The sequence below is a fragment of the Sparus aurata genome, chromosome 15, assembly GCF_900880675.1.
Source record: "Sparus aurata chromosome 15, fSpaAur1.1, whole genome shotgun sequence".
Taxonomy (NCBI): domain Eukaryota; kingdom Metazoa; phylum Chordata; class Actinopteri; order Spariformes; family Sparidae; genus Sparus; species Sparus aurata.
In genome coordinates this window covers 16,215,250-16,230,323 of record NC_044201.1, presented here as the reverse complement: position 1 = coordinate 16,230,323, position 15,074 = coordinate 16,215,250, and the positions used below count along the sequence as shown (strand labels likewise).

Genomic DNA, 15,074 nt, shown 5'->3' with positions numbered 1-15,074 from the left:
AGAATTATGTAGGAGCAAAGATAAGATGGGGAAAATTCCACCTGTGAGATCATGTATAAAACACGATTCAACCCTTCTTTAAAACCTTTAAACAATGGAGAGAAAATTCCAGGAAGGACAGACACCCAGCAAAGATGTGTCAGGTGTTCATTCACATGTGAGATGCACTGAACCATACAAGAAACCAGCACTCCCTCCCGTCCCCCCTCTTCTTCCTTCATCACCCCTCTCTGTCTCCGTCCCCGTCCCTGTCACTGTACAGCAGGACATGCTGCATGTTGATTTTCTTCTGGATGACCGGACAGAGACATTAGAGGCTGGCGAACACCAGACAGGAACCTGTCATTTTCCACTTGTTCACAACAGGCTCCCCTGGGGAGGCAGCCGTGACTTTCCCCTTTACAAAAGGCGACACGTCTAAACACTCGGATAGGCTGCAGTCAGGATCCTGGAATGGATGAATCTACCAGAGAGCGGCCAAAAAAAAGAGAACACAATTCTGCAAACCCCACACGATCCTTCATTTTGTTTTTGTTTTCTTATCTTAAAAAAGGTGCGATATGTAAAACTGAGAAAAAGCTGACCAATCCGTGCTATCCGCCCGAATCGCACGGATTGGTCAGATGCCTTCATGTCTCGTTCTGTCCCTCCCTCCTCCGCACGTACACACGTTACGTTTCACTGATGCCGTAAATATTCAGCACACTCCTCTGCAGAAATACGGAGTTGCAGGACGTTCATTTGGTTACAATGGCAGAGAAAATGCAGCCAGTGTTACTTGTAACAGCTCACCCCACTAAAAAGGCAAGGAAAAGAAAGCCTGAGGCAGAAAAGGCTGCGACAAAAAAAGGCTCTGGGTAAAGAAAGAAGTCGGACCGAGTCAACATCGGTGCAGCGTTTGAGCAGTGGAGACAACTGGGGCATGTGAAGGGCTTGAAAAGTGATGCAGAGTTTGCTCTCTTTCTGTTGGACAGGTAATTATTTGTTTTGTTTTAGGGGGATTTGTTATTTTCATGAAATATGTGAGGTTTGCCAACTTGGCTACGTTTGTAGCTCGTATTAGCCCAATGCTAACGTTAGCTTCTTTGTGTGTTGTTTTTAGCCATGGGAATGGCTAATGAGTCGGCCCAATTTCCACTGGATAGGGGTCCGCTGCGTTGCGGCTCCGATCCGGTTTTGCTCCGCCTTCCGGCAATCCCCACCGGTTGCGGTTTGAGTCCGCCACAGCGCAGTACGGTAAACAGCTGGCCTCACGATGTGTGCTGCTGGTGTCAACATGGAGTGTTTTATTTTGAAAAGTAGCCGGATGTAGTTTGTTATTTTGGCACTTGACTTCCTGTCTGCTCCGTGCTAAATTCAGCGGAATTGCTGCATCTTGCTCCGGCATCTCCTTCTCTCTGCTGAGTCCCACTGCCAGATGCGCGTTCAAGTTTGTGGGGGAGTGGCTTTGGACGGAGCACTGACAGGATGGGGTGGAACTTAGGCCCCGTCCAGACAACAAATTTTTTTTTCGACAACGCACACATATTGCATCGTTTTGGCCGACTGTCCATAAGGATCCTGAAAACACAGCGCCTGAAAACGCACTATTTTAAAACGGGTCTCAGGGTGGAGAAATCCGAAAACGCAGCCCTCCCGTTTTCATGTGAACGCCGAATCTGCATACTTTCCAAAACGATGACGCCATCGCCCCACCCCGCGATGTCCCATAACAACAACAACAACAATGGCGGACTACATGCTCGTGTTCGTGCCGCAGAAGATATTGAGCCTTTCTTACAACTTACTCGCCTTGTAGTCGAGTGTGAGTCGCAGCAGCAGTTGGACCTCATTACCGGTCCACACAAACGATTCTGGTTTCCTTGCACTAGCCATTTTCATCTTCTTCTTGTTGTGTTCGGTTTCTCCGTCTACTGTCTGTTTACAGAGCGCAAGCTTAATGCGCATGCTCCGTGTCTTCTTCTCCGTTTTTGGTGAATGTCAAGCGCCACCTAGAGGCCTGGAATATGAACTACAGCGTTTTTGGTCGTTTTTTGTGGATCCGTGTGGACACAAATATTCTTAAAACGATGACGAGGAAGACGGAGAAAAAAAAGATCGTTTTCGCCCGTGTGGACGGCCCCTTAGAGGAGTTGCCACTTTCAAATCTTGCTAGCTCTCTTGCTAGCTCTTCAGGATTGTAGACCCTAGCTTTAATGCTGCTAACTGTAAACCTTAGCTAGTTAGCTCAGTTAGCCATGCAGCTAGCTGTATCAACTGGGAGCTCAGGGACTAAGGAAGTGTAAGTGTTAACACCGTTAGTGCATGAGCTTCGGAGCACAATGGGCCAGGGCTAGCGGGTAAGCATGCTAACTTTAGTAAATATCTCTGCAACAATATATTTACATCATCAACTACAATTCCTACGTATTGCCCATTTAAGATTATTTTAAAGCTATTATAAGCAGTATTTAGTATAAACAAACATTTAGCAGCTAAAGATTCAACTATGTCTTTCAGGAGTTGGTGGAGACAACCAGAGCTGAAAGAAGGGTTAATATTGGACTCCTATGTGTTGGGTGGCCAAAAAACAATACTCTAATTTAATGCTAATGGTGGAAAACACTTCCGGTTTTATGATTCTACCCTTCTCCATGACCAATCTGAAAGCTGTGGTTCCACACAGATAATGTCAAACACAAATGAGCATCAGCTTTATTTGTGGAGAATAGCAGGGTCTTAGGACTGTCTGGTATTCAGAATTCATAAACGTTGCCAAGTTAATACGTGTCAACTTCATCTTTATTTGGTAAACACTTGACTGTGTCCTGGTTTTCTGGCTGAAAGTGACAGTACAGTTGTTTGAGTTGTTTAATGTACAGCCTTCTCTCATATATATCGATGTGTGTTTCAAACATCAGAATTAAACCATAAAAACAGCTGCAGATATTTCTATCCTCTCAACAGAACACAGTGCATTATGGGAAACACTTGACTTTTCCCTTGATGGAGAGAGAATAGCAGCTTATATTAGTAACCGTTAACTGTATTTGTAAAATTGTACACGTTTACCTTGAAAATGTGACATAGAGGTAAAAGAAAAAAACATAGAAACTTCACACAGGCTTCGACAGCGATGAGGACACAAACTGACTCTTTTTACAAGGAAAGAAACTTATTAATGTTTTGTATTTACTGCAGAATTTACAAAAAGCATCAATGACATACATTTTGCTGTAGCTGTTTCCCAAAGTTTCTCTTCATGCACCAACTCTTAAAATCACGTGATTTGTTAAGGGAGTCTGGTATACTGCCGTTAGTGGTGACTTCATCACATGGTCCACGTTCATGACTGCCACCCACAAATTAAAGGAATCAGGTGGGTACTGCAGGTGGATTGGGTGTCCTCTCCTCTGCTTTGATATTTATTCGCTACACATGATCTACAATCTTCATTCATTGAAATAATCATATTATATTCAGCCTAGTTTTTGGTTTGTTGGACTCCCACAACTGAACTGCAGGAGGAGGAAATCAAATATTCAGTTCAGAATATTAATTAGTCACAAACTAGTTAAATTAGATACATTCAAAGTTTACGTTGTCATTTTTCTTGACTTCAAAGTTCTTTATATTTCATTATTTGGCGAGATATTTTGAAGTGTATTAGGTGCATCGCTATGGTTTTGTCTTCTCTTCCAGCAGTTTTTGGGCAGGTCATTATTTTGAGGTTTAATGGTATAATTTAATCTATATTAAATAGAAAATAGTGTGAGAATGCTAAGGATTAGTAAAATGATTCATATGAGTCACACTACAGTGTGTGCTCAAGTACTCTTCATTTAACTGAAAGTGCACTAACTTAATTAAGGCACAAATTATGGCAATTAATATTAAAAAAGCAATAACACAAAATGGTATAATATAGAAATCTAAAGAATTCCTGATTTTTTTTTTCCAATCTGGTAAATAGTGGATTTAATGTATGAGGGTGGATTGAATAAGACTAATGGTATTTTTGCACAGCTTTGTGAGGCTGTTCTCAGGCACAGCAGCACTTAGAGGTAAATGCTAAGGTGCAACATGCTTTTAGTGACAATGTTAACAGGATGTTCATTGTAGTTTTGCATGTTAATACGCTGCCTGTTGTGGTTGAGACAAAAAGGAACAAAATGGCAAGAAACCACAGCAGGCAGGTAGAAAAACAAAAAGCAAGCTTTACTGAATAAAGCTGACATTCACAAAACAAAAGGCAGGCTAAAATGCTGGTCAGAGAAGAGGAATAATCCAAGAGCTAAAAAAGAACTAAACTAAGTACAAACCAGGATAACATGAGGAGCAGACAGGACCAGGTAACAAACGAGACACAGATGGACCAATAAAGAGTGGCAGGGAAACACATTACACAGGACTGATGAACTAATGGAATACAGCGTCGGCAACCTCTAGTGGCTGTAGTGATTATCACAGCTGCAAAGGAGGACATAAAATAATGTGTCAAAGTCAGTTTGGGTAGGTTGAGGATGGACTGCGTTACACAAGCACAGGGCTTTCATTAAGGAGACCACTGTTCATGTCCAGTTATCCAAAAGTCAACTGCTATTTCTTATAGGCTACTTACATGTATTGCTGTTGCACCGCAACCGTCATGTCATTTTGAGAACGCTGACAATCGACCTTTTCAGTCGATAGGTAGTCGCAGTAGGTATGAGAATGGGTAAGTAGATTGATAAGTCAAGTATGTCACATGAATGTCTGTACAACATTTTTTGCCAAGCCATTCAGTGGTTGTTGAGATTCAGTGTGAACTAAACTGACCAACTAGCCACGCTGGTGCTAGAGCCGTTAGCAGGGCTGAAAATGTTTCCCAACAAAAGTGTTTGACCAGTTTCAGGAGAAACAGACTTCACTGCAGGGCATTTTAAGTCTTTCACCAAGAAGAAATGCTGTTAGCAGTGACATGCCTACAGTTTAATAGCAAAACATTAATGTTGTAACCTTAGCTAACACTTGACAGCTGTTTTTTATGTTAGGTAGGGTAACGCTGGGATCTTGCCTCGTTACATTAAAGTTTCGTAAATCATTGTCTTATTTGATGGCCTTGATGCAGCCTCTGCCCCTAAAATGATGTACTTCCAGGCCAGAAAAAAAGATGAAAGGCTTTGTAAGTGACCACACGGCAGCGCTATTCTCCCTAAACCCTAATTACTTATTCCTTGCTCCAAAGCCAAACTGCCTGCTGCACTAAGTGTCTCCTGTCGCTTTTTTAGTAGCTTCCATATAAACAGATTCTATTGAATGAACATTTTTACAATGGATTGTTTTTGCACTTCAAGAGAACGAAGTGCGAAAAAACACTTCATGAAACAACTTCTCTGTTACACTTTCTAATACTGGCACGCGGCTGAACATTTGGCACCGTGTTCAGCTGGACCGCTTCACGGTCGGTGCCGCCGCTGGAGTGATGAGCTACTGTTGCGGAACCGAGCGGAGGAAAACATGTCACCACAGGAGAGATGGATCATCAGTGTAGGCATTCATTAGCTACACAGGTAATATTTTCACGTGGGCCATGACAAAACATTTCAAAATAGAATTGCTGTCTGAGTGCGTTTGAGACGGAGCGGGTTGGTGCCGTGAGGAATAAAGAGCTGCAGGTGGGGTTGCGCCTATTAAAATGAGAGTTGCCATTATTTCTAATAGGCGGCACTTCTTTGGAGGTAAATTGTCAGAAATAAGGAGCCAGGTATAAAGGTTCCACCTATTCAGCCACATCAACGATAAATGTTCAGAAAAATGACAGTATATCAATGTTTATTCCAACTTTGAGGGAAAAGCGACTTGATACAATTATCACACTCCTTTGTAGAAGCACATAATGCTCATGAATATCCTCAGGTTATTCTTGCCAAAACATCTACGCATTTTGTGTTATGTGCTTCTTTAAACGAGGGATGTGATGATTACGTTCCCTTTTTCCCCTAAATTTATAATGTGCTATCTCCCTGTGTAGTTTTAATTCCCTGTGTTATTACCACGTAACGCCTCCTCAAAATCGCTTTTCCAACCCATAAATTGTATTATTTTGCATCAGGGAAGAAGCTGCCATCGTGTAATTTGTCTTCCTTTTGAGAAAAACCTCTTATGGTCGACCAAAATCCTTCTTTAATTCCAACGCTGTGTGTGGATGTGGGATATTATGCTCATGAACTCCAATTCTATACAACATCAATACGGACAAACAAAGTTGTCTGCAAAGCTGCTTCATGTGGAAAATGATTGTTTGTTTTTTTTTATTTGCGTAACAGAGAACCCATTTCTAAATGATCAGGAATTAGCAACCCATTTCCACTACAGAGGGTCAAACAGAATGAGTGGAATAAAATGACGCCTGTCAAGAGAGAGGACGGTCTCCCCAGTCTGTCTCCTACATCAGAGAGACTTTAAAAAAGAGAGAAAAAGGACAATCATGCTGTTGTTACTCTTCCAAAATCTGGGGCAGTCAGAAAAAGAGAAGGGATGTGTATTGTATAAATAAAAAGGGATAATGCTGCCCAATTTCATTCTCTCCTGCAAGGCATTCATAGTGCTGCACCTATTTACATAAAACACAAAGTGACAGAAAAGAAAGAAAGAAAGAAAGGACGCTTTATAGAGAAACTCAAAGCCTGCAGACTTTCTCAGCTCAGTTGGTCGATCACTGCATGAAGAGGACATGATTGCATAAATTGTCGCAGTCAAGCCTTCAATAAAGATATAATAACACTTCTGCATTAAAATGCTACACCTTTGTTGTATTTTTTGTTAAGTTGTGCACTTATGTTTTCTAGAACTGAAAAACCGGCAGTGTTATTCAAGATAAAATCTTTGTATCCAATCTAGTCGCTAGGATAACAATGTCACCGCTGCAAACCAAAGTTTCGCGCGTACTCACGGGTCATAGGCTGTGTACCATAATAGTGGAGTTACACACAACAAGGGTGCCAAGCCGTGGCAGCAGGTTGGGTCTGTGTGTCAGCTTTTGTAGGTTCTTAACCAGCGGATATTTTTGATGAGGGACCACAGCGTTTCATATTTGTAAGAACAACTGTCTGCAACTGAGTGATGGTGGATTCCTGGATTTGCCCATCCCTAGTTTATAGAAACAAAACTGTTAAAAAAGGTCTTGAGATACTTCCAGCCGTGTCGGTGGCGACTAAAAAAAATTCAGTGTATTTGACAGGAAATCAGGACACCTCTATCACGTTTCAAAAGAAGAACCCAAATGCAGACTGGCAGGCAGTATAACAATAAGTAATGAGCTCATTCTCCAATCCATAATCCAAAATTCAAAAGTGCAAACGATAAAACGCAGGCTACAAAAAAACGACAACAGAAGACAGGCAGAGGAAAACACAGAGGTGATACAAAAACTGAGGACAAACCAGTAAATATTCAGACGCTGATATATCTTTGGATATATCTTAGTAAGGCTCTAACAAAACAGGCAACTGAGCATGTAATACCTTGTCTAAAACCTTATATATCACGGGGAGCCGAGGTAACAACTGGTGGCATTTGGGTCAGCGTTTCACATTGTGCTAACTCTTGCATGCTGCTACTCTGCCCTTTATGTAGTGCATGAATTAGTTATGTTTACAACTGAAGACAATAATAGAAAATACTTATCAGTGAAATACCATTCATGTCACGGTGCGCAGTGCCTGAAGGACAAACGCTAAAAAATCCACTACATGGACTCGCGCTGAAGCATTCTAAATCCAGGACCTGGACTTGATGCGGCCCAGCGTGAGCTCGGGACGGACTCGGCTGTATTTATGCCTTCCTCTCCTCTCCTCTAGCCAAGCCGCGATCCGAGGTCACTGCACCACCCGCTGTCCTGTGTAGACATGCAGCCTCAGGTCAGTGAGCAGCAGACTTTAGTCCGGCTCGCCCAGGAGACGCACTGACCCGTTTACTGGAGCACATGGAAAGGGAACAAATCTTTATATCCCAGCAAGCACAAACACACACACACACACACACACACAACACATACTCAGGCACACAAACACACACATGTAGCTGGACTCTCCTCACAGCATGCGACAAATAGGAGAAGCAAGCTTGTAATTGGATAGGCGATAGGGCAGGCTTGTGTTGTGTTGTGTGAGTGTTCAGTGTGCCGCGTGTGTTAAATGTAGTATGTCCAGAAAGCGTTCTGGCTTTACTTGTTCTGGCTCCCAGCGTCACACAATACTAACAGCACGCACAAGTTAGACTATGAAAAAAAAAGACTATACAAAATGGTGCAAAACGATGGCGCATTTCTTTGAATCGGGAGATATTTTCTTGATGCCAGAGAAGTGAAATAATTGCCACCAAAATTATAATAATCTCACCCGCAGGAAATACTGGATTTTAAGATCTTACACACCGACACACACTCTCTGCAGCCAGTCTGTCAACCGTCATGTTGTCTTAGCAGCTGCACTGAGTCAGCGCTGCGGGCTTCGAAAAAAAAGAAAAACGCACCCAGTATATTCGTTTATCTAATTAATGAAGAGTTAAGGCTGGTAGGGGGACTTGGTGCGCGGGGACGTTGATAAAGCACGCAGATTTACCCCCCGCCACTGGATATCACGGACATGCCTGCGAGTCGTGTTCACACAGCAGCCCGCCTCTCTGCATGCGCAAAAAGAAACCATGAAAGGAGGTCAGGGAACCCACTGAGAAGAGTTTTAACACGATTAATAGCGAGGAGATGGATTTTATCCATCCCACGTCTAATGAATAAATAGTGGACATAAATCTGGAGTTTTTTGTTTTTTTTTCCTTCATGCAATATTAAGGAGTATCTCTGATGACAAAAAGAAGTTTAACTTTTGTTTCTACGAATTCCTTCACAGTCAAGTCGAGGACATTTTGATATGAAGTTGATGTTGTCATGTAGGTAAGTATTAAAAAACCTCCAAACAAGTGCTGAACAAGCATTCTGATCCTCACGGCTTTCTGTTTGTTAGCCCTTTAAGTTGTGAATGTTAACACCACTGAGGGCTGGAGGGAATCAATCTGATGCGTTTAAGGTTCAGTGCCCCCGTACCCCCCTCCAACCATCTCCTCATCCGTGGCGTTCCTCCTATCAATGCATTGGAGGCCTCGTGCTGAAAGGAGACAAATTCACATTGTTTAGCCCTTTCTCCCTCCCCACGCTAAGTCTTTCTTTGCCTCCCCTCATTAGTCTCCCAAACTGCGTGTGCTCGTACATTCTGGCTTGTGCGCTTGCGATCAGAGAGAAGCCCAGACACAAATGTCAATTTTTGATTCGGCATATATCAGGTTTATGGTAAAATGATGACAGCAGAAGACTCATGGCTATGCAGATAATAATAAAAAAAAAAAAAAACAGGGTGTAGGCTTGACTTGTGTGCACATGCACAAAGACAGTGTGCATTTCCCATTCACAGCAAGAGCGAGACAGCAGGAGACAACAAGAAGTACGAATGGGGTGTTGTTAGACATAACAAAAGGGCAGGGGGAAGTGCTACGGGAGTGAAAGAGTGTGAGATGGTGAGGGATAAAGAGGGAGCAGGGATAAATAAATCAATAGTGCATGGCTGTGGAATGAAGGGCCGATTGCTGCCAGTGTGTGATTGACACCTCACTGGGGTGCTGTTCGCGAGATGATGCACATCCTCTCTTCCTGATCCTGACACCTCTCTGCAACACCTACTTCCTCCTCCTGCAGCAGCACACCCTGCTGGCCCCGGATGCTCCTCTCTCCTCCCCCTGCATCCCGAAAAACACTGCAGGTTGTTTCCTCCAACTCTTCCTCTGTCTGTCTAATGGATCCTTCTACGGCCCTATGCACAAGCAGCACACGCCGTGATGATCACATCAGTGCACACATACAATAATACACTATTAAAGTCTCTGGTATCTTGACTCACAATGTGTATTTGTTTGGTTGGTGGAATAAACTTTGAGGCCAGGGGCAGTGACCTTAACGAACATACAATGAGTTTTAATTAGTGAGCGGTGGTGAATCACCTCATGGTAGGGAAGACAATTTAATCAGAAGCTTTTCTTTTTCGCACCTAAACAAATACAATAAACAAGCTGTCGTCATTTTCATGAACAAGCTGTCGTCATTTTCATGATTGAATAAACAAACTGATCCTTAAGGTCAACACAGTCTCCCAGCTTCAAACAATGTTCTATCCTTATTTTCCTCAGTGAACAGCTTGTTTTATCAGTTATGGAAAACATAAATTTTTGAGTTGGTCAGATTGTTTCCTTCAGTCGGTATGAAACCATCGGACAGACTAGGTGGACGTATTGCTAAAGCTATTAGCATGAACGTGCAGCCAAAATTTCCCAGTACTAACATGCTAGCCTGGTAGCATGTGACACACCTACAGCAGTCAGGTGTAGGCTAACTGTTGTACCAGGTAGCCTTTTCTGACTTGACTGCTATTTTGCTTGGGTTTTATGTGACTGTTCCATTTGAGTTGTTTATGCGTTTATTTGACCACAAAAGCGAAGAGAGCTTGCTGAACGTCGTAAACTAGCTGCTGACATTATATCTCCCAGCTGGCCAACGGGGGCAACAGGACAGTCATCGTCACTGCAGATCATTAATCAATCGAGCCTCATTTAATTTGAGCCAAGAAATTCCAATCTAACCAACTGGGCTGTTTTTGCTCCTGATGAATGCAGCTCTTACCATTCGAAGAATAATTGTCCTTCTTACAAATGGTTGTTCGAGACAGTTTATGGTCCCCTGTTGGGAAAGTTATGTAGATTTGTATTGGCTCCGCAGTCTGCATCAGCGACATCAAACACTGCCTCCAGGGGACTCATCTAAAATTACTGGTGGAAGCTTTAAAGCTACAGGTCATCAAATACTGATACTAAAGGGCTTTGTCACACCACTTGGCATGGCACACAGATACACAAGGTAGTTTTAAGCGTCTGTGGTAGAAGTTTGCCTTCAGGCCTTTCTGCCTTCCACACATATCATGGTTTGTTAGGTTTAGGAAAAGATCATTGACTTTTGATTGAAGAGCGATTCCCTGGACGGAAGTCCTGTGTTTCACCTGTCCATCTCCTCTACTTGTTGACCTTGTCATTCTTTGTACTACACTGGGTTACTCAAAAGTGGAAGTTGGCAGCAGGAGCAGTTGAAGTAATACGAAGAATAAAAAATAAAAACATCCCAGGATGTCAATTTGAGCTCACAAAGTGCTGGTTGCTAGGTGACAGCTAGCCAAGGCTTTCCATGACACAGAGGTGCATGTAACAAAAAGATATGTATTGGCCACATACTGTGCTACAATCTACTACTGTATGTTTGTTATAGATTAGCAGCCAGAGCCTCTGACAGCACTTGTCTGGTTTGCCAATGAGTGAGAACCTTTCAGCACATGTTATTGATTTCATGAATGAAGAAGCATCAGTAATCTGTATCTGGCCACTTTCCAAAACTTTGACAGAGTCTACATGACTGGACGGCAAGGACATCAACCAATCAATGCCAAATGCAGTGTAACTACAGTGTTAAAGGTCATATTGATAACATTTTCATGTTAATTCAAAAAATAATAATACATCCAGAGAACTTGGAGGATGGATCTATGATTGTAAATAAATTCATCATCAGCATCAGGAGTCTCAGTTGTTGCCAGTTTGTGGAAAAAACATAGAAATAACTGATTTCTACCTACAGTATGTGGCCAGGTAGCCAGGTAACATTAGCAACATAAGCATAAGTGTCCCATGGTATCGGTGTTTCGTAAGCATCTCAGTAGTTGCCAGTTTGTGGAGAAAAACGTAAAAAAGACTGCTTTCAACCCAAAGTATTTTCCCAGTATACTGTACAGCCCGAACATTAGCCAGCAAGCATTAGCAACTTAGCATAAGCAAGGTTCATGTTATCTAGCATAAGCAATGTTAGCATACGTTTCACGCGGTATCTGAGTTTCAACAGCATCAAGAGTCTTGGTTGAGGCCAGTTTGAGGAGAAAATGTCAAAATTGTGATTGTACGTTCCCAGTTTACTCTGCTGCAGTAACGTTAGCTAGCTAGCATAAGCAAGATTAGCATTAGCAACGTTCACATTATCGAGCAACATTAAGCGACATTAACATAATATAGCATGAGCAATATTTATGTTTGCTAAGTAGCAATGTTCGCTAGTGCACAAACTGGCAACCACTTGAGGGAGCAGATGATTCGAGCAACAGCGGTGTGTTAACATGAATGCAATAGAATCGGGAAAATGGAAACCCACATTTAGTGGCTGAATGTTAGAAATAACACGTTTAAATCTGAGTTACGAACATATTTATAACTGAGAAGCATTTGCTCCACAGTTTTCATTCAAAAGAAAAACCTCTTTGTTCACATTTAGCAGTGAAATGAAGGAGATATAATTAGCAGCACATACCCACAATAATAGCTGCAGGATAAAGACAGACATCACAGTTATAAACACATTTTTAATGTATCTCAGTTCCCTCAAAGGCTTTTCATTAGACATGTATTCACCAGCAGTACATCATTACTGCGCCTTGCAATCAAGCAGACGGCAGGAGATCAAGGATAGCTTTACCATTGTGGATCAATACCTTGCCCTCATTAGCTCCAATGCACTGTATTGTGTACGTAGATCACATCCTGTGTCGAGTGGATTGTTGCACATTTCTAAAAAGAGGAATGATTTGAAGTCAAAGGACAGGGCAACTCCTTTTTTTGGACATTTATTTCAGGTAATTGCATTGTATCTGCCTCTGCGGAGTGCTTTTTTACCTGTGGCTCAAGCTCACGTCGACAGCAACCTTTCTCTCTAATCAGAAAGTCTTCTTTGATGTGGCTTTATGTGAGGATAATGAGTTAATCATGGGGATAGGGAAATTGAGTGGGATTGCTAATTATGGAGTTAATGCTGTGGAAAGAAACGGGGGGATGAGAAATTGAACAGCCGTCCTCCCCAGGTGAGACGTGCGTGGGTGCGCGCATCTCTACGCGTGCGCCCGCGTGGACAGCGTAGAGATGCGAGCACATGTGGGTGGGTTTCGGTACACGTGCGAGCATCTATTATGTACATTTGCTGTCACTGGGAGGTAAAAAGTCATTATGAAACAGATGCCTCGCAGGCCCTCGGTAAGCTGTGCTTAATAGGTCTTACACAAACTCATCAGCTGGTCTCCACATTCCCACACAAACACACATAGGTTTGCCAGTCACTTCACGGTGTGCATATCTCAGAACTCTGATTTCATATTCCGTGCCAAATATGGCATCGAGACGGCGCCTCTGAGAGGGAGCACAAAAAGCAAAATGAGAGCGGGTGCATCAGTATGGATGTGTCTCTATTCAGAGATGGTTTCATTGGGTCACAGCAGCGTGATTAAACTCACACACAATTACTATTTTTATTAGATGATGATCCAATTATTTTATGATTAGTTGTTTTCTAGATTAATTGTTATAATGTCCATCATAATTTACATTATTTCTGAGAGCACAAAGCAGTGTCTCTTCATATTGACTGTTTTTCTTCCAGCTAACAGTCCATTAAACGTCACTTTAACTGTGTCAGTGTGTCTGCCACTGGGCACAGAATCTCCTGGGAAAATGAAAGCTGACTGGTGATCCAGTCAGGCTGGCAGCCTGGCACCGTTTCTGTCTGCTGTCACGTCTCCATTAGAGACTAAATTAATGAATAAACTCACACTTTGTCCTGTGTTGTTGCCTCTCTGAGGAAAAGGCAAGGCTATGATCAGACTGCCAGCTTTAAAATCCTTTATTTGGCTTAAACCATATTGATTTTAGGAAGTCTGTGTCATTAATTTGTGCGTGTGTCACGTTTACTTTCCATTTCCTGTCTTCTTGTTTCTTCTCATCTGTTTTTATTGACCTATTAACTTCACCTTTGTCTATCTTTGTCAGTTCATTCAGACATATGCGTCTCAGTCTGTAAACTCTGGCCGCTCATATCTGATTTGAAAAGAGGAACGTGGGAAGTCATTCACAGTTTCAGGTACCAAGCAGTCCGTCTATATCAGGAGTACTCAAATACAAATCTTAAAGGGCCACAAAGATTTTTTTCAATGACTCAAAGGTCCATGTATTGAGGTCGGTCAGGCCACATGCAATAATACTGTAATATTCAAAACAAAATGTCCTTTTCATTCTACACAACAAAATACGAACTAAAATAAAATGTAATTTCCATTTTAACATAAATTAAAATACATAGTTGAATATTTCCTCTTTTTGTTTGCCTTCAAACATTGTGTCCATCACTTCAGTCATGCATTATTTTATTTCATTGCTTCTCCTGGCATATTGTAATGCCCCTTGTGGACTGTGGCGCAATGACTCTTGGGTATTCTGTTGGTGTTGGTGTAATTATGGTTCGTGAATGTGTTTGTGAATAAGATGATATGTAAGATGGTGGTGGGTTAATTCACATCATTTGTTCTGTGGTTAAATGGTGTTGAGTTTTAACAAGGATGATAAAAGTTTTGGCACCGTGAGTGAAAGGGTGTTTGCCGGGAGAAACTCCCTGTCTGTTAGATTCTATGTGTATTAAAAAATTCATGCTGAGACTAGCTAGAACTTGTTAAACTACGTAAGGCCAAGTATTTGTTACCGCTGCGCTGTTAGATACGTGGGTCTTATCCTGGTTGGAGGGAGAATGATTGCAAATACTTAGTTCCTATTTCTCTGAGGCGCTGATTTTCCCCGTCCACTTTGTTACGGCAGTGTACTTGGAAACACGCTATTTTCAATCTCTTACCACCGGCAAAATGTGAATACGCGAACTTCTCCGAAAACAAAAGTGAAAGTGAAAGTTACGCTTGCAACAGTGAGTGACCCAGCTGTCTGTGTATCGTTGGCATGGAGACAAGTCCCGGTGTACACATGCTAACCCAACCAAAACACATGGTGAAGGAATAACAGTTCAGGGGCCACAAACAGGAGGCTGGTGGGCCGTGTGCGGCCCGGGGGCCACCTATTGAGGACCGCTGGTCTATATAATGACGTCACTGTAAATGGTGGTTTGTATTCATTTGAATGGCCAGGATAACTTCTATGTAATGATCATT

The 15,074-nt window shown here is 42.3% G+C and overlaps 1 protein-coding gene across 1 annotated transcript in view; it reads right to left on the bottom strand.

Annotated features, from left to right (window-relative positions):
• dntt (deoxynucleotidyltransferase, terminal) overlaps positions 1–15,074 on the bottom strand; it is a 130,105-nt gene that overhangs the window by 103,110 nt on the left and 11,921 nt on the right. The gene's annotated exons all lie outside the window — the stretch shown is intronic.